This window comes from Cavia porcellus, unplaced genomic scaffold (assembly GCF_034190915.1).
Source record: "Cavia porcellus strain 051 isolate PalLab524CR breed Dunkin Hartley unplaced genomic scaffold, mCavPor4.1 scaffold_12, whole genome shotgun sequence".
In the NCBI taxonomy this organism is placed as follows: domain Eukaryota; kingdom Metazoa; phylum Chordata; class Mammalia; order Rodentia; family Caviidae; genus Cavia; species Cavia porcellus.
The window spans coordinates 6,531,629-6,549,878 of record NW_026947495.1 but is presented as its reverse complement, the minus strand read 5'-3'; the positions used below and the strand labels follow the sequence as shown (position 1 = coordinate 6,549,878).

The 18,250-nt window shown below is 43.6% G+C and overlaps 1 long non-coding RNA gene across 1 annotated transcript; it reads right to left on the bottom strand.

Annotated features, from left to right (window-relative positions):
* Positions 1–2,514: 2,514 nt before the first annotated feature.
* Positions 2,515–17,895, bottom strand: LOC134478254 (uncharacterized). Its single transcript, XR_010050748.1, has 2 exons — positions 17,405–17,895; positions 2,515–11,148 (listed from the first exon to the last, which is right to left on the bottom strand). It is a non-coding gene; the product is annotated as an uncharacterized LOC134478254 (long non-coding RNA).
* Between the last annotated feature and the right edge of the window lie 355 nt (positions 17,896–18,250).

The window sequence follows — 18,250 nt, the reverse complement described above, 5'->3', positions numbered from 1 at the left end:
ATCATGACTGGTCTTAGTTAAATCTGGTTTGTTTGATTGCTGTTTGGTATTGACAGATTTTATTCAAAACTGATATGATTGATAGTATCAAGTCTGAGAGTATAGGCAACTACACTGAAGATGACAAGACTCTACGATACACATTCTGGTTTGATAACTTCTTGTTTTTGAAGTTTTATACTATATACAAAGTTGTGTTTTTATTAATACTGTTATGTACTGATATATTCAATTATACTATGACTGACGATATAGCCAATTCTATTGAAGATAACAAGAGACAATGTAGGAACTATGGTAGAACTCCTTGTACAATGGTCTTAAATGTCTTTTTCATTTCATGTGTTTATAGGAATATGTTTTGTTTTGTCTTGCTTTGTTTTGTTTCTCCCTCTAATATAGAAAGGACAGAAATACATGTTAAGACTCATGCATGTGTAGAATTTATAAACAGTTTATGAGAACTGATCTTATGACACATAATGAAATGAATAAATACTTTGAAGAAAAAGAGACACTAAAGTACCCAGTGCTGATCCTGGAGTGTCATAATGTGAAACCCAGCAATAGTTTTATTCTTTGTTCAGAGTGATATTAGCCTGCTTGGGTTTGTTCAATCTCAATATTATTGAAGATATGGATAACTGCATGTATGTGTAAGTGTATAAGATTGATAACTATATTTCTAAGTTTTTGTTGGATAGTTGAGCAGAACTGGTTTCAGTCTTACTGTTTGAATCCCCACTTTATATGCTCCACTTTAATGTCTTTAATAACTTTGTAAGAGGACAATCTGTAATCATCAACTAGTAATTTCTTACTGTTTATTTTTTTCTTTGAAAGTATGTATTATTTCTACCAATCTTCTGTTTTGTTTAGTCTTTCTTTAAATAAAATTTTTTTTAAAAAGACACTACAGTACCCAGTGTTGATCCCGGAGTGTCATGATGTGAAATCCAACAATACTATTATTCTTTATTCAGAATGACTTTAGCCTGCTTTAGTTTGTTTAATCTCAACATAAATGAAGATACAGATAACTGCATGTATGTTTAAGTGTATAAGATTGACAACCATATTACAACTATGTTCAACTATAAAACAAAACATAAGTTTTTGTTGATAGTTGAACAGAACTGTGCAGTCTCTCTGTTTGAATTCTTACTTTATATGTTCCACTTTTGTATCTTGAACAAATATTTGTAAAAGGACAGTATGTAAACATTAACTAGTGATTTCTGTTTATTTTTTCTCTGAACGTATGTATTATTCTATCCATTTTCTGTTTTGTTTAGTCTTTCTTTAAATAAAATTTAAAAAAAAAGAAACTGCAAGTGGTTTTCCACTTCTGGACTTTGCTAGCTATGAGTCCAGCTGCTCCCCATCCTCACCAGCATCAGGTATGAGCAGTATTTCTTACTGTACACCTTGCAGTGATTGTGAAGTGGCATCCTGTGGTCTGAGTTTACATTTTCCCAGTGACAGATGATGTTAAGCAGCTTTTCGCATACAGTCAGTCAAACCTTGGATTATTAGTAATTTGTTCTGCGTGTGTTCCACAAGACAGGCAAACATATCTAATAAATTTAAATTTGATAAATGAGCAATGTCTTGCAATACCAGTAGCATGTGACACCAAATATCACATGATCACAACTGAGCCAATCGTTTCTGCTCCCTATGGGATTGTAGAGGAGATCTCGTCAGCAGAGGAGAAAAAAAAGGCAGAGGAATCCCTCATTTCAAATAAGATCAAGGAAATGTGCAAAATTTGGGGAAAAGTGCAAACTTTGGTAGAAAAGCACCCCCCTAAATAAGCATGTAGCAGTGTGAGTGATAAATCTGTTTAACAATAATGCAATGTCACATTTCTGTGAGATCTTGAAAAGGAGGCAAAAGCAAGTGCCTCTGGTTCCTTACTAAAGCTACACAAAAGCAAAAATACTCCCTTGAGACAGTAGACAGCAGTGATTTCGTTAGTGACAGCAGAACTATGCAGTAACCCTTACCTCTCATAATCCCTTGCACCAGCCATAAAGATTTTCAAAGGTAAGTGCAGGTTAATTTATTTAATTTTCTTTATATTTATATTATATTACACTATTGTAACCATTTTTATATGAACACTTTTGAATTGTGGAACAAATCACTTGAATTTTCATTATTTCTTATGGGAAAATTCAGTTTGATGTACAAGTACTTTGGATTATAAGAATGAATTATACTCTGGAATTGGTTTCAGAACAAATTACACTCATATATAAAAGTTTTACTGAACTTCTTTTTCATATGTACATCTTCTTTAGTTAAATATCTGATCAAATCTTTTGCCTATTTTAAAAACTGGGCTGCAGGCCGGGCATGGTAGTGCACACATATAATTTCAGGACTCAGTAGGGTTGAGGCAGGAAGACTGCAGAGAGTTCAAGGGGAACCTGGATTACACAGCAAGACTCTGCATTAGTCAAACCAACCAACCACCAAAAACAAAAAACAAAAAACAAAAACAACTGGTAAGAATGTAAAATACAAGTCTTTTTTGTTTTATTTTAAAGACAATAAAACCAAGCAAAATAGACAGAATAAAAACAAACCAGTGTAAGTGATACAGGACTTCAAAACAATAGGAAATCAACAGTGGTTACCATAATGCCTCCTTTTGTCTTCAAAATACCTGAAGATACCTTCAGACATAGTAAAAATCAAACAAAACAGAACAGAATAGAACCAATAAAAACAATACAATGAATGTAGTAAAGGACTTCAAAACAAGATAACTGTAAATTCAAAATGACTACTACAATAAATCTTGTTATCTTTGAAATAGTTGCCCATGCCATCAGATATAATTAACTCAAACAAAACAAAACAAAACAAAACAAAATAAAACAGAATAAAACCCAACCCAACAAAACAATGAAAATGATACAGGACTGCAAAACAAGATGATAAGGAATTAACTATTGCTACCACTGTCAGAAGGAGATTCCTGTTACATTGTGTACTGTTATCCTCTAAATAGATGATCTACGAGCTTTAGACCTGCAAAGTCGGTGAAACACTAAACACTACAAGCATTAAGTTGTACGTTACCTCAGTAGCTATCATCATAGCCTGTGTTTCTCTGGATCAGCAGGTGGCTTATGGCAAGAGGGTGGTGGTGTTACCTCTTGCTGTTTCCCAGCCCACATGACGGAAGGGGCAGGCACCTGGCTCTCCCCATAGCGACCTGCACATAGTACTGATTCACAGGGAGGGTTTACTTCTTGTTCTCTTTCCTTGCAGTCTGTGAATGGCACTGACTCATGGGTAAAGGTTGGCATCTGGCTGTCCCCCCAGCAGCCCACGCATGGCACCAAATAGCAGGGCTAAAAGTCTTTTGTCAGATATATGCTTTACAAATAGTGTCTTCTAGGCTGTGGCTTGCCTTTTAATTTTGTTATCAATATCTCTCGAAGAGCAAAGGTTTTTGTTTCAGTGAAGCCTGATTCATTGATTTTCATACATCATTTTTGTGTATGTATCAAATTAAGAAAATGCTCTTCAACCTAAGGTTGCTATTTTTCCTACTGTTTCTTCTAGACTATCATAGGCAAACTGGTATTCCCACATCCCATCTTTGTGTACTAATTCCTGGAACCATAAGTGTTACCATTTAAGGTAAGAGATTTTGCAGTTGTGTTAAAGACTTGAGGAGATTATGATGGATTGTTTGTGTGGCCTTTTATAGAGAAAAAAAAACAGGCATAAAAGTCGGAGTAGATGTGTCAGTGGGCTAAGAAGACTAAGTGATTCATTGAAGAGACCAGGAAACAAGAAATGTGGGGAGGAACCCTGCAGTGCGAAGGGATCCTGTGAATGTGTTGCATTTGGTCCCGTGAGCCCTACACTAGTCTTCCTGAGCTCCACATCATTTGACAAATCTTACAGTGTTTTAAGACTCCAAGTTTACGGATGTTAGTTACAGCAGAAGAGAGAAGCTGACACACACGCTGTGCTCTCATAGCCCATCGGACTGTTCTATGGGTTCCGACACTCAACTCAACCACACCACTCTCTTCCCTGAACTCTCCCCTTTTCTGTTTTGTTTTGCTTTGTTCCAGCATACTTCTCTTGACTTTGTTATTTCTCAACCTGTGGTTTCTCTGTTCTTAATCTTCCTCAGATTCTGGTTTTGTAGCATGTGCTGTGGTTTGTATGTGTTTTTCTGCAAGGTTCATGTGCTGTATGTATTCTGTACAGACAGAATTGAAAACATACAGTCAGTGGGCTAAGAAGACTAAGTGATTCATTGAAGAGACCAGGAAACAAGAAATGTGGGGAGGAACCCTGCAGTGCGAATGGATCCTGTGAATGTTACAGTTGGGTGAACCTGGGAGTGTGGAGCTCACAGACGGAGCGTACTGCATGCTGTGATGAAGGGCGGTGAGGTTGGCGAGCTTCTGCATTTCACTCCCACGTAGACCATAAGGGATACACGTGCCTGCTCATATGCTAACACTACAAGTACTTGATTCCTTGGGTTTCCTGTTTCATCTCCCATATGTGGTCCACTGGCAACCAGACAGCACTGGAACCTGTAGCCACAAACAGGCAGAAAGAATGAAGAACTTTGCAAGCCTGGGGCCAGTAGTCTAAGCAACTATTTAGAGGATGCCGATATGTAATATAGTAATGACTGTGAATTTCCTACTGTCCTATCTCTGTTTGGCTTCATTTTACTGTTTTGTTTTATTCCCTTTAAAATAAAAAAAGGAAGGAACAAATAGAATGAAGAAGGAGGAAAGGTAGAGAGAAAAAAAACTTGCTGTCTGTTCCACCTGTACTCATGGAATTTTAAAAGATATATTTTTTAGCTGACATATCATTGTGCATATGTATGGAGTACAGTGTTACATTTCAGTACATGAACACACTGTGTGATGATCAGATCACAGTAACTGGCCATATCTAGTATCTCAGACATCTACCATTTGTGTTGGGAATATTTGAAATCTACCCTACCGATTATTTTGAAATAATTGTGGTCAGCCTTATCCTACCATGCTAGAGATTAATAAAGTTACTCCTTCATACAACTGTATCCTTGTACTGTTACACAGCCTTGATCCTTCTACACATGGAACTTTCATGAAGGAGACCAAGTGACAATGTGGAGGGTCTATTGTGTGGAAAAGATTAATGTTAATTACAGTTTCCAAGAGAAGACACTATATCATTGTGCAGGCCACAAGGTAAGCACCACTACAGCTCAGGAAGCAGAGGCGTGAAGGGCTAATCTAAGCCACAGCTTTCGCTGTTTCAATGGAAAGATAAGACAGGGCAGGGAAACCACCCAGGGATGGTAGATCTGAGTGATTCTATGGCACAGGGAAGTCCTTAGCTCTGGACTGATTTAGGGCAGGGGAACCCTGACTTAGTGTGTGAGAACTGGTAAAAGAGGATGGCACTGGATCTGGCCTGGCTCATAAGTGAGAGATCGCTTGACTCTGTGATTAAACTAGTGGATGCCAAACTGAAAAAGCAGAATCTAAGAAAACACAGGCAGACCATTCTCTTTGGCCAAAGCTCCATGAAAGGGGTAATCACCAGAAACCACCTGAACTAGGGGCAGAAGTGGCACACCAGGGCCTTAGTAGGCCAACCCACCCTCCGGCCGCACTCTGCACCATGCAGCAGCAGCAGCAGGCTGATCTGTCAGTCCAGAACATGGGGAAATCAAGCACCTCTGGCACTGCACTTTCCAGGAGCCTGCACTGGCCAGGCCAGCAGACTACTGTTTCTGAACTGTTCGCTCAACAGCAGAAAGCATCTAGCATCTCCCAAACCTATGACAATAGACAGTCACACAGGCCAGTGGCACTTAAAAGCGCAGAATGTCCTCTTCCCAGGGGCAGTAGCAAAGATTTGGTTTTCTCAAATTTTTTTTTTTTAATATTGGGAATCAAACTTAGGACCTCGTGTTTGTCAGGCAGGCACTGTGCCTCTGAGTTATATCTCCAACCCAGCAGTAAAGGTAAGAGTGGCAAGCCCATCAGGTGAAAGTGGTTGGGAAGAGGAAGTAATCTCTGCCTTGTAGGTCAGGATTTCTGCTCCATCACAACAATGCCAGCTGCCCAAGGACGCCACTTCTGTTCTTGCAGACAGCATCAATATGGTGTTAAGGGATAAAGAAGGGGAGGGAAGCTGACTAGGACAGTGGTACAAAGGCTAAGAAAACTGAAATGTGAGCAAGGCCCAGTGCCACGCACCTGTAATCTTAGCATTTTGGGAGGCTGAGGCAAGAGAATCACAGTTCAAGACGCACTTGGCAAATTAGCAAGCCCTTGTCTCAAAATAAAAAATATAAGAGGCGGAGGATGTAAGCTTGGTGGCATAGCACCTGGAGGTTGGATCCTTGATAACACAGAACCAACCAAGAAACAAAAGTCAGGCAGGGTGGTGCACACCTGTAACCCTGGCAATTGGGAGCTAATGCAGAAGATCACTGTGAGTTGGAGACCAGCCTATACTATGTAGTGAACACCAGTCTGAACTGCAGAGAGAGAGATCCTTTTTCAAAGAAACGAACAAACACAGAAATCCCAAAACTGAAATGGTGTTGCAATTATAGCCAATAAAATGGGCTAGATCTACATGCTCAATCTAGATAAGACAGATGCTTGCAAAACCAAAAAATGTAAATAGGATCAAGAGTCTTAACATAATACCAAGAATATTTAAAATGTACCTGGAAATCACACATCATGCCAAGAATCAGAAAAACCATAGCTTAGATAAGAAAAAACAGCTGATCCAACACTTAGAGAATCAGGTGGTACAATCTGACAGATTTTGATGCAGTCAACCAAAAACTGCTTAAAGAAGCAATTATGAATATTCTTGAGACCAAATGTAAAATTAGAAAAACTCTAATGATAGAAGCAAATATAGAAAGAAAGTAGATATCATGAAGTTAAAAACTGTAATGGCTAAAAATAAAACTGAATTAATAGGTTAAGAAGTAGAGTGGAGGGGATGGAAAACAGACTTCATGAACTTGGGAGGAATCAACAGCATCCTGAACCACAGAAAGAAAATGGAGGAGAGAAAAGTGATCATAGCTTTGGCATTATTTGTGTCACTGAAGTCCTGGAGACAGAGAAGAAACAAACAAATAATTCTTGATGCATCCCAAATATGGTATGAGACATACTTTTTAGAGTCAAGGAGCTGAATCCATCCCAAATAAGCTAAGCTTAGAGAAACCTATGCCCCAAAACATTATAATTAAGCTTGTGAAAATTAAAATGAAACAAAATCACCGTAGAAACCACAGAAAAACAAGGCATTATTGCCATAGTTTGAATCCGAAATGTCTCATGAAGCATGTGTCTCTGGGTTGGGACTGATGGGAGGCAAGAGAGCCTTTAAGACAATGAAACCTAGTGGAAGACATGAAACCAGGTCATGGGTGTGTTCTTGATATGGTCCTCCAGCGCACTCCTCTGTTTTTCCCATCTGGCCATGACCCCTCACATCATGATATACTGTGCTATCACAGGCTGAAGGCCCTGGGGATGGCCAGCCAACTGGAAACTTCCAAAATTAGAGCCAAAATAAATTTTTCCTCTTCATAAACTTATTAACTTAGATATTTGTTATAATAACAGAAAGCTGATAATAATTACTCTCAGAAGAATACAACTTAAGTGATAGCCTTTTCTCATTTGAAACCATGAAGACCAGAAGAAACCTATATATTCTTAAAAATACTATAAGAAAGAATATTCCATAAAAAACGCAATACCCAGGGACACAGATTTTTAATAGTGAAGTGGAAATCAAGATAATCTCAGACAAAGGAAAATGATGGGGATTTGTTGTGAGCAAACCTACTCTTAAAAAGTGGCTAAGAGAGACTCTCCTAGAGTTCCTAACTAGAATAATGAAGAAGAAAACTACCAGACAAAAGAAATAGTTATGGGAGATTTCAACTTAGAAAAGAACAGTAGAAGAGATAAAACAGAGGCAGGTGTAATAAACTATCCTAATGAATTTCCTATAACAAATGTCTTAGTCCTTTTGGTGGCAATGTAACAAAATAATCAAGGTTATGAATAGGTAATTTATAAATAACAATTTGTTTCTCACAGCCAAAAGCTGGCAAGTGCAAAATCAAGGTACCAGCAGACACTGCCTTCTAATGAAGCCTGCATTTTCCAGAGGGGAGGGATATTTTGTCTTCACCTGGCCAAAGGCAGAAGGGCAACCTGAATGCTTGGTGAACCCTCTTTTACATAGGGTTACACAGGGTCATCACACTCATGAAGGGAGAGGCCCTCACGACCTAATACTTTCATACCCCTTAATAATACTTCACTGGCAACATCTGAATTTGAGAGGAGACACATTCAAATCATAACAGCATTTTTGACGAATGAAGCAAAAATTATAATATTTATTGTGCTGTTCAATTTATATAGATGAAATCCTTGAAAAATGTATTTTAAAAAAATTTTATTTAAAGGAGAAAAAAACAAAACAGTGTAAGGGTACAAGTAATACAGAATTTCATAAAAAACAGTAAGAAATCACTAGCTAATAGATTACACATTGTCATCTTAGAAATAGTTGCTCAAGTTACAGGATTAAAGCATACAAAGTGGACATTCAAGCAGTAAGACTGTAAACAGTTGTGTTCAATGATCCAACAAAAACTTAGTAATATAGTTATCTATCTTAACACACCTAAACACATTTGCAGTTGTATCCTTTAGAGCACTTTGTTTTCCTCTCTTTGAAAAATGTATTTTTAAGGAGGATTATAAAGGAATCTAAATGGAAATAAGGTTTTAATATATCACCAGAAGTGATGAAAAATCCACTCTAGTAGGTAGTTATTAGTCGTATATCTACACTGTCATGCCTGGAACAAACAATAAGAAAATTACAAAATACTGACATTTAAAAAAAAGAGTATAAATAAAATGATACTAAGTCCCATAAAATGATACTAAGTCCAACAAAAAGTGTAACCGCTAGGAAAGACAGACCAAAGAAAGCCAAGAATGAAAAAAAGAGGAAACAAAAAGAAAGCAAATATTAAAATAACAAGTTTAGGTTCTAACATTCCAATAGTTATTTTAAATGGAGTGGTCTAAATATGACATTAAAATATAGATTGGTATAGTAGATCCAAATAATGATCCAATTTTATGACATCTAGGAAAAAATCATTTCAAATATAGCAACATAGGTAAAGAGTAGAAAAAGATATATTTTAATATTAACTTAAAGAAAAAAGCAGGAGTGGTTGTACTGCTATTGGGTAACATAAATGTCAGAGCAAAAAAAAATTACTGGGACAAAGAATGAAATTTAATAATGATAAAAAAATCATTCCAACAAGATATATCAATGTTACATGTGTATGTACCAAATGACAGAGCTTCAAACCACATGAAAAACAAATGAGTAGAATTTTACAAATTAAATAAAAAGAGGAAAATCCACAATTATACTTGGGGAGTACAAACCCCTCTACCAACAATTGATAAGACTACTAGACACAAAATCAGCAAAGATAACCAGCTGAGGAGGTCATCACCAAACTGTATCTGCTCTGTACACAACAGTTTACCCAACATCAGCAAAATACGCATTCTTTTCAGATGTCTATGAAACACTTAGCAACATAGACCATTGTTGGGGGTTGCTCGAGCCGCTCCCCTAAGATGGCGCCCGTTTCCTGCTTCCGGGTCCCTGTTGCCGCGCAAACAACCCTGCCAAAATGAGTGTCTACCTAGCTACCGGTGACTGTGGCCTATCAGCATGCGACTTCTGCTTCGTATTGACTGGTTACTCAGATCCTATATAAGTGTGTGTTTCTGCCCCCAACGGGCAGAAGAGGAAGAAACTTGAGGGTGGTGGATCTTGTCAGATCCAGCTTCGCTGTACACAATAAATATTGAGAGCTGATCCAAACACAGTTACGTCTTTCGTTGCCCGCGGCGCCGTATAGACCATTCCCTGAGTCACCAAACAAACCTAAAAATATTTAAAACAGTTGCTATCATACAGCATATGTTCTCTGGCCATATGAAACCAATTGAAAATAACAGAAAACCAATAAAAATGCCCTACTGAAAAGCAAATGACACTTCCATGGTCAAAGAGAAAGTCTTAAGGGAAATTAAGAAATAAATAGGATTGAAGCTTAGCAGAACCCACAAATCAGTGACATACCCAGAGCTCAGACAGAATACTTATGGTAACTGCCTGGGGCTTTTGCCTAACCAGGCCTCCCCCACAGAATTGTTATGGGGCCAAGAGTGGCCTCAACACGAGGCTGTGGGTAAAGTTCCTGAGGGAATTGGACACACACCCAATGTGTATGGTTCAAAATGCTCATTTCCAAGTATGGAGAGAGAGCAAGAGAGAGAGACAGACAGACAACTACATCTACATCGCTGGGTAAGGTGGCACATGCCTATAATCCCAACACTCGGGAGGCTGTGGTAGGCAGATAGTGAGATCCTATCTAAAAAATAAAAAAGACAGAGAGGACCACAGTCCCTGACAGAGGGAGCTGGCCTGGTGTCCCTGCGGGGCTCTGGTGCTCTTGTGCTGAATATGAGATGCCAGGCTAACCAAGATGGATCAAGGAAGGACAGCACCCTGCCACCAGCCTGTGCCGCCTGCTCACACGGGTCACTTGCCTAGCACATGAGGCCCAGCACTGTAAACAGAAAAGAAACTAAAGATGCCTGGTCCCAGAAAGGCCTTCATTCCCTAATGACGTCCAGTCTAGAGCTAAACCTTGCTTCCTTAAATCCTCCTCACCAGGTCCAACTGTAAACCTCAGTCTTTCCTCAGAGCGTCCCAAGGAGCTCATCACATAGGAAGTCACAGCCCAGAAGACAGCTTTGCTCATGTCCACTGAAGTGCACAGTCATATGGGGCAGGATGCCAGGACCCAGGAAAGAGTCACAGATGAGGGCCTTCAGAGTCTTGCAAGCAGCCCCGTCCTCATCCCCAGAAGTCTGGACCAGGTATCTCAGGAGCCATGCAGAACAGGTTCAGTGAGAGACCATTACCACCTTATCATGGCAGGAGGGGAGCAGGATGGCCATTTTCTGAGATGAGGGAACAGCCAAGGAGCTTGGACTGCATGGTAGGAGAACAAAAGCAATGTGGATCAGTGATGCTTGTGGGAAACTGGCAGCCAGTTCGAACCCTCCCAAGACCCCAGCACCTCCAGAATTTATAGAGTGGCTAGAATCAGGCTGTCCCACAAGGGCTGTGTCTGAGGGCCAAAGCAAGGGGTGGGGGCACCTCATGCTGACAGCCATATAGCATACACATCCCCAGCATTACCAACCCCAGCAGCCTGGGCAGGTCTGCTGCACTGCGAGGCCTTCAGGGCGCTGTCCTGGCTCTTCCCAGGCTCAGCACCATTTCCCAGGAGCATATCTTGCTCTGAGCCTGGCCTTGCCCTCCCAGTGCCCACGGCTTGAAGAGAGAACAGCCTCAAAAACCCTCCCGGCCCAGCCTAGAGGAAGCACCTGAAAAATGTTTGTTGAGCCGATGGATGAAGTGGCCAGGTCTCTTGCTGTGACTTTCACCTAGAACAGTTCAAATGTGTAGGTGTCCCTCCCACCCCACCAGCCAGTGCCTCAGGGCCTCAGACTCAGCCTGCATACCCCCAACACAAAGGGGTGCAGTGAGTCCTGGGGGGACTTTCCTTTCGTTGAATGCCATGTGGGGCACTGACTGCTTTGCTGCCCACTGTCTGAGTAGTCATCCTGAAAGAAGAAAGATGGAAAACAAGATCTGCCTCCCAGAGAAAGAAAGATGGCTGACATCCCACCATCCTGCCCTCAGCCAAGCCCCAGCAAGGCCTGCAGCTCTCGTGGACAGAACTAATCAGGTGTCATCAGGAGAGGTGAGGGAACCCCTTGTCCAGGAAGAATCACACAGGGGCTCCTGAGCAGCAGGACCAACGATGTGTCATCCCTCTTAACCTCTGCCCAAGCTGAGGCCTGAGAGTTGTTAAGACAATTACTTGGCTTTCACTTAAAGGTATTTGGAACCAACTAACAGAAAACAAACAATGGTTTCTATATTATCTTCTTCCTTTGTCTTTTGCAACCAAGACCTTTCACTAATAAAGACACTGGAACCAAGATGATTACAGATAACAGATGCACAGGAAAGGGTGGGATGGGGTGGTTATTTCACTTTGTCAAAGCCAAAGGCAGTGGAAATATATTGAATATTGAGAAACAGAATACTGGCATCTCATTGCATGCAAGGCCTGCCCCTAAGTAAATCATCAGTGGTGGCCAAGTGTCTACTGGGTACTCTGAGGAGGATAAAAAGGCTCTTCCTACAATGCCCAAGTGAAAGGCGTGCAGAGTCCAAGAGTTATAAGGTAAGCCTGATGCCTCTGACAGCCCTGGTCAGCTTGAAAGGAGAAAGTAGCCAACTCAGACCCTGAATTCTGGCTTAGTTGCTTCTCTGTGACTCACCACACAGAATATCTCTTCTTTCTTACAGCTCATGGACTGAGGCATCTCCAAACTGAAGGCAGTGAGAGTTTAGTAGGCTGTGACCCTCTGAGTTCAAAGCTAGCTGGACGGGCTATCTCCCTCTCCCTGAGTGGATAGTTTGGGAAAGGGCAGAAAACTCTACAGTGAGAAAACATCTACATTTATAAATAAATGGAAGCCCCTTGAGACCGTACTCATAAGCAAAATAAATCAAACTCACATGTATAAATACCGAATAGTTTCCCTAGTGTAACAAATGCTAAGAATACATAAAAGTATGTGGTAATCATGATTCCTCATTACATTTGAAGGCTTTGAACCCTTTTATAGCGTTTTCACTCATTAATTGGAATGGTTTTATTCTGAGGTGTTTGATTTTATTGTCTGTGATGGTATGAACAGTTATTTTGAAGAAAACAACACATTATAATAGCTAGTGATGATTTAATATCATCTTGTTTTGAAGTCCCATCAAGCTTTTGTTCTTCTGTCTCCACCAGTTTTATCATGTTGATTCTTATTGGATTTTATTCTACGTGATAGTATAAAAAATATTTTTATAGACAAGGAGATAATATAGAAACCATTGTTTGTTTTCTGTTAGTTGGTTCTAAATACCCTGTAATACTTTCATTCTCTTGAATGTTTTACACTGTCTTGTTATGTTTGATGCTATAGTATATGAAGATAAACTCAAATATTTCAAGGAAAGAGACACTATGGTAACTACTGTTATGTCAGGTTATCTTGTGGTGAAACACTATGTTGCTTAAATTGTTTGGTTCTGACCTGTGTTGTTATGTTCTCTTTTATCTTAATCTCCTTTTAAAAAAATAATAAAAAAAGAAAAGCATCTACACAGAGCTCACTCCAGCTGCTTCAAAGCTGTTACCACTCTCCAAGTGGCCTTGCAGAGAGAAGTGTGTTTGTCTCGTCTCCTCCTGGCCCTTCCCTGCTTCTGTGCCTGGGGAATGCTGTACATGTGAAATTGTCAAGGAAATGGCCCAGGCTTCAGAAAATTATGGTTCTGTCAATGTGTATCGCTAAAACCAGGGGCAAACAAGGAGGCATGGATTGAGAGGGCCTGACTAAGGAAGTAAGGCACGAATCCAGTCAAGGTAAGCATGTCAATACAGATGCACCCACTCATTTTGCAGCCAGGGTGCTGGCTCTGACTGCCAGAATGCACCAAGCAGGTGGTCTCTGTAACCTTGGCCTGAGAATCATGCAATGAAATGAAGCTGGAAAGCCAAAACTCCCTGAAGGAACACAAATATCTGAAGTGATACACAGTTGGTATGGATTGAAGAAGGTTAACCTGCTCATATCCTAAGTGTATCCCCAGAAGAACCAAAAAGGGATTCCAGCCCCAGGGAACTGAGAAATGTTTCGGCAAGGTGAATGTCAACAGCTTTGAAAATTGCCATAGACACTGTTCTCAGTCAGCTGGAGACCCAGTCAAAGGTGGAAATTTTATAGGTCAGCATGCAGGGCCATGATAAGAGTAGAATTCAAGTGCCAGAGGCCAGAATGTACTGCAGCTGGGGGACTGGGGCCTTGGTGAGTTATCATAGGGTCCCTGTGCTGGAACTGGCAGGCAATGTCTATGCATCTAGACATGACATGTGTAATCTTGATTACAGTGTCTAAAAAGCACTTAAAACTAGGTCTTACAGACAATCTCCACAGGTGACCTACAGAATGCCTGCTACACAGTATGTGTTCCATAAATATTTTTTGAATCCATTCCATTTCTTTACCCAGTTCCTCAACTTGACTCCACACATCCAGAACTCCTGGAATCACGGAGGAGCCGGAGTTACAGCCTGGGACTGGAACTTCCCCCAAACTTCCTGGTATGAGCAAGGCTGTCCCAGCCTGGTGCTGTGGGAGGGGGTAGGAGGCACTGGGTCTGGGAAAACGTGTCCTGGAAGCAGACTGAGGAGCCCTGGTCCCCCTTCTTCCCCTCAGTCCTAGCCATGTGGTAAGCACCATGGTCCCCCACACACTCTGTCACCATGTGCCATCTTGTCACAGGCCCAAAAGCAAATGGGCCAACTGACCACATGCTAAAAACTCTCAACCCAGGAGCCAAATAAATCTCTCTTTGTCAACTGATTATCTCAAGTATTTTTTGACGGACATGGAAGCTGAGTGACAGTGGCCACTGCAACGTCACAGGCAACCCCAGGAAATCTAAAAGTGCTGATGCAGAGAACCTTTCAGAACTGGCCCTGCAATAATACTAAAATGACACTAAAATTCATTTTAGTGTGAAGAGGGCTTCTAGGAGGAGATGGAGGTACGTTAGGTCACAAATGGAGCTGTAGCTCACACCTATCTCACAGCAGCCCACTGACACCCTGAAGCTGCCCCATAGTAATGCCCCAGTCCCTGGGGACTTGCTGACAAGGATACGCCCAGCAATGGCAGGAACACCACCCTCCTTCCTTGACATGATATGGAGGCTTCTGTCACAGGAAAGGCTATCTCTGTAACATCCTCTCCACTCCAAAAGGATGACTAAGAAAATTTAATATTTCACCCTGGTGACTAAAAAAAAAAATAGTATCAATCTAGGAGAGAGATCTCTGGTGCATCCCTGTTTAACTTGGCAGCTGGGTTTGTGTGAAGACAATCTGTGAACTGTCTTGAGTTCAGCTGTAGAGATTCTTTCATTACCTGTTTGTGTTAGTTACTTTTCTTGTTGCTGAGACAAAATACATGAAGCCCAAAAATAAAGGAGTTGTAGAGGGTTCAGTCCATAGTTGGCTAGCTCCAAGGCAGGGTAGCATGGCGGGGGTGGGGCAAGGGAAGAAATGCAGAGGAGAAACAGTCCTTGGTGTGGCAAGACTGGCGCAGGGAAGGAAATCAAGCAGCAAAGTAGCAGCATCAGGCCTCTCTTTGCCTTCTATCCCATCCCAACCAGCCTTCTGAGTGGTACCACCCCACTTAAATGGGCTGTCCCATTATCCACACCAGAACTACACTGAATGCATTAGTGGACTAATTTAGTTATCACGCAGCCTTAACCCACATTCACATGTCCTAGATCCAGCCACCTCCATAAAACTCCGCCTACGAGCACACGGGGCTTTGCTGGGACATCTAGACACAGACCCTAATGCCACATGAGCTCCTTAATGGAGCAAACTTGCTGTGCTTCTTAGCAATAGTACAAAGCACCAACTTGACGAGGGCTGCCTTGTTCAGCCAGCAGAGACCATGACCTTTCTGTCTTGAAGAACCTCCACTGGATCATACAGATGTAGGAAGGCAGCAGATGTGTCCAGCTGCCTGAGCATTCTGTGCTATCTTTGAGGGTGCTACACCAACTTGGGGTCATACAGCAAATGAGTGGGAGAAACACATCCAAAGCGAAGATTGCTGCCTTGAAACCTCAGAACCCCATCCAGCACTGTGTGTATAGGAGGATGAGAACTCTCTCTGGTCTGTCCACCTGGGAGGGGCTCTGTCACAGGCTGTCAAGCCCTAAGACTCCCTCCACCATGGCTGCCATGCCCACAGTGCATGTGGTTGCTGTGCACAGCCTACAAGCAAGTTCCAGCATAACACAAGTGAGGCCCTGCCCTGTGAGGCACGGTACCTTCTGGGCTCTGGGGGACATGGTCTGACTGAGGAGACCCCAACACTCTAAGGTCCCCGGGGGGAGGAGGAATTCTCTAAGCCAGACAGGCAGGTATCATCAGGAGGTTCCTATGGGACCCTGCCCAAGAAGTCCCAGGAGGTGACTGGAGCGGGTGTCTCCCTTCACCTGCCACACAACCAGTGTCTGAAAAAGCACGAGCATGACCTGTGTTTACAGGTGGCTTTGCAGGACACACATGCACAGCCAGAAAAGGACTGCTGTGGTGCTCAGCTCTGAGGAACCAAGGGGGTTCCTCAGAGAGGTACACTGGATCATCCCCTGGTACGCACACAGTGGTTCCAGCCTAGCAGGACTTAAGCACAGGCACAGGCGTCTGGGGCAGGAGGTGTGGGAAGGACTACCAGAGAAGACAGGGGAATATAATCGCCTGTCCATGGGAATGCTTCCTCAGTGAAGCTGCGTGTCAGTGATTGGCAAGGTGGATGCCCAGGAACGTCCAGCAGCTCCACCAGGCCTGCTTCATGAGCTCCTGTGGCCAGTAGGGGCTTCTCAGGTGCCACACAGTAGCCTCTCCTGGAGACCTGTTGCCTCCACTGGTCCACACACGTGCGTTAACATCCTTCCCTAAAGGGTGTGGGATGATTGCCTTCATTTTTCAAAGGAGAACACAAAAATCTAAGTGGTGAAGTGGTTGTCGCAACATTGTACAACTAATCAGGCAGGGATTATAACCGCAAGCCACAGGTCAGACCCCAGCTCTCCTGCCCTGCCTCCCCGGCCTCAGTTCCTAGAGGTCACCTGCCCTGTTGATCTTGCACACCGGCTCCCAGGGCCACTGCTGACTCCCAGGCTGCCCTCCCAGGCCGAGGCCACGGCCCCTGAAAGTCCGGCAGGGGTTCACCTGGCTCCTTGCCGCATTTTCCCGAACTGCCGGGGCCTCGCAACCTGATAGGGGCCAGGAGCGCAGGCCCAGGCCTCGCAGGTCACAGGGCGTCCTCCCCAAAACCTCCCGCCTCTGCACGCCCCGAGCTCAGCCCCAGCCTGTTCCCTTGGAGCCGGGTCTCGGCACCTGGGGCCGCGCCCGCCGCCCACCTTGAGGGCAAGGCCGAGCGCCCAGCCGGGGCAGGGGCGACCCGCGAGGATGATCAGAGCCCTGCTCCCGGTTCCCAGCTCCGCACCCGCAGTCCTTCGGGCCGAGCGACGGCAGCGGGCACCTCCGGAACCCGCGGCCCTGCACCGTCTCCACCCCCGACCGCCCTACCTTGAAGAAGCCGCGCAGGAAGCGCAAGACGCGGAGCACGCTGCTGCCAGTGCTAGCAGCGCCGCGCCGCAGAGCTCAGCCCGGCCCGCCCGAGCCCCGGATCCGCCCCGCCCCGCTGCCCCTCGGGGTTCCCCGGGCTCGACCGGCCCAGATCGCGCGCGCCGCTTCCGGAGGCTCTCAGAGGCCACACTGGGGCGAGCACGGAGCCTGCTCAGAGTTTCTGCGCTCTTCACTGCCTTCCGGGGCCCACACTCACCAGGTGAGGGGGGATGGGCACTAGCAGTGAACCCCGAGTTCTCCCACTGAACGGCCTGCCCGCCCTTTCTGCCTTCCCAGAGGGGCCTTGTGGAGTCTGCACTGCCCCCACCGGTGGTCCTCTTCTCAGTCCTCCTCTAGGATTATAGTCATCCTTGCATGAATACAGTTACAAATATAATTTTAAATATTTTACATTCACACGGAAAGGGACTTGTAAAGGCAAGGTGCGGAGAGCTCGCTCGCTCGCGGGCCGCACTGTGCAGGATGGGATAGGGTGCCTGGTCCCCACACCTGGTAGCTCCAGGGCTGTAGTCTGGGCTTGCCCGCGTTTCCCTTGGATGCCTGCTCCACTTCTTTGGTGAGAAGCTGCCTGCCTGCATGCTGTTGCTAACGGAAGACACATCCTGTACATACTGAAAATGATTTGAAAAGAGCTTCTCGGGCTGGAATGCAAGTGGGAGCCACATGGCATCATTATCAGGACCATATGTGAGGTGCCGATTGAGATCTGGTGGTCGCGGCACAGGACCTACGGAGAGCAGTCTTAGCCAGCCAGGGCAGTGCAGTGACCCTGATGGAGACGACGAT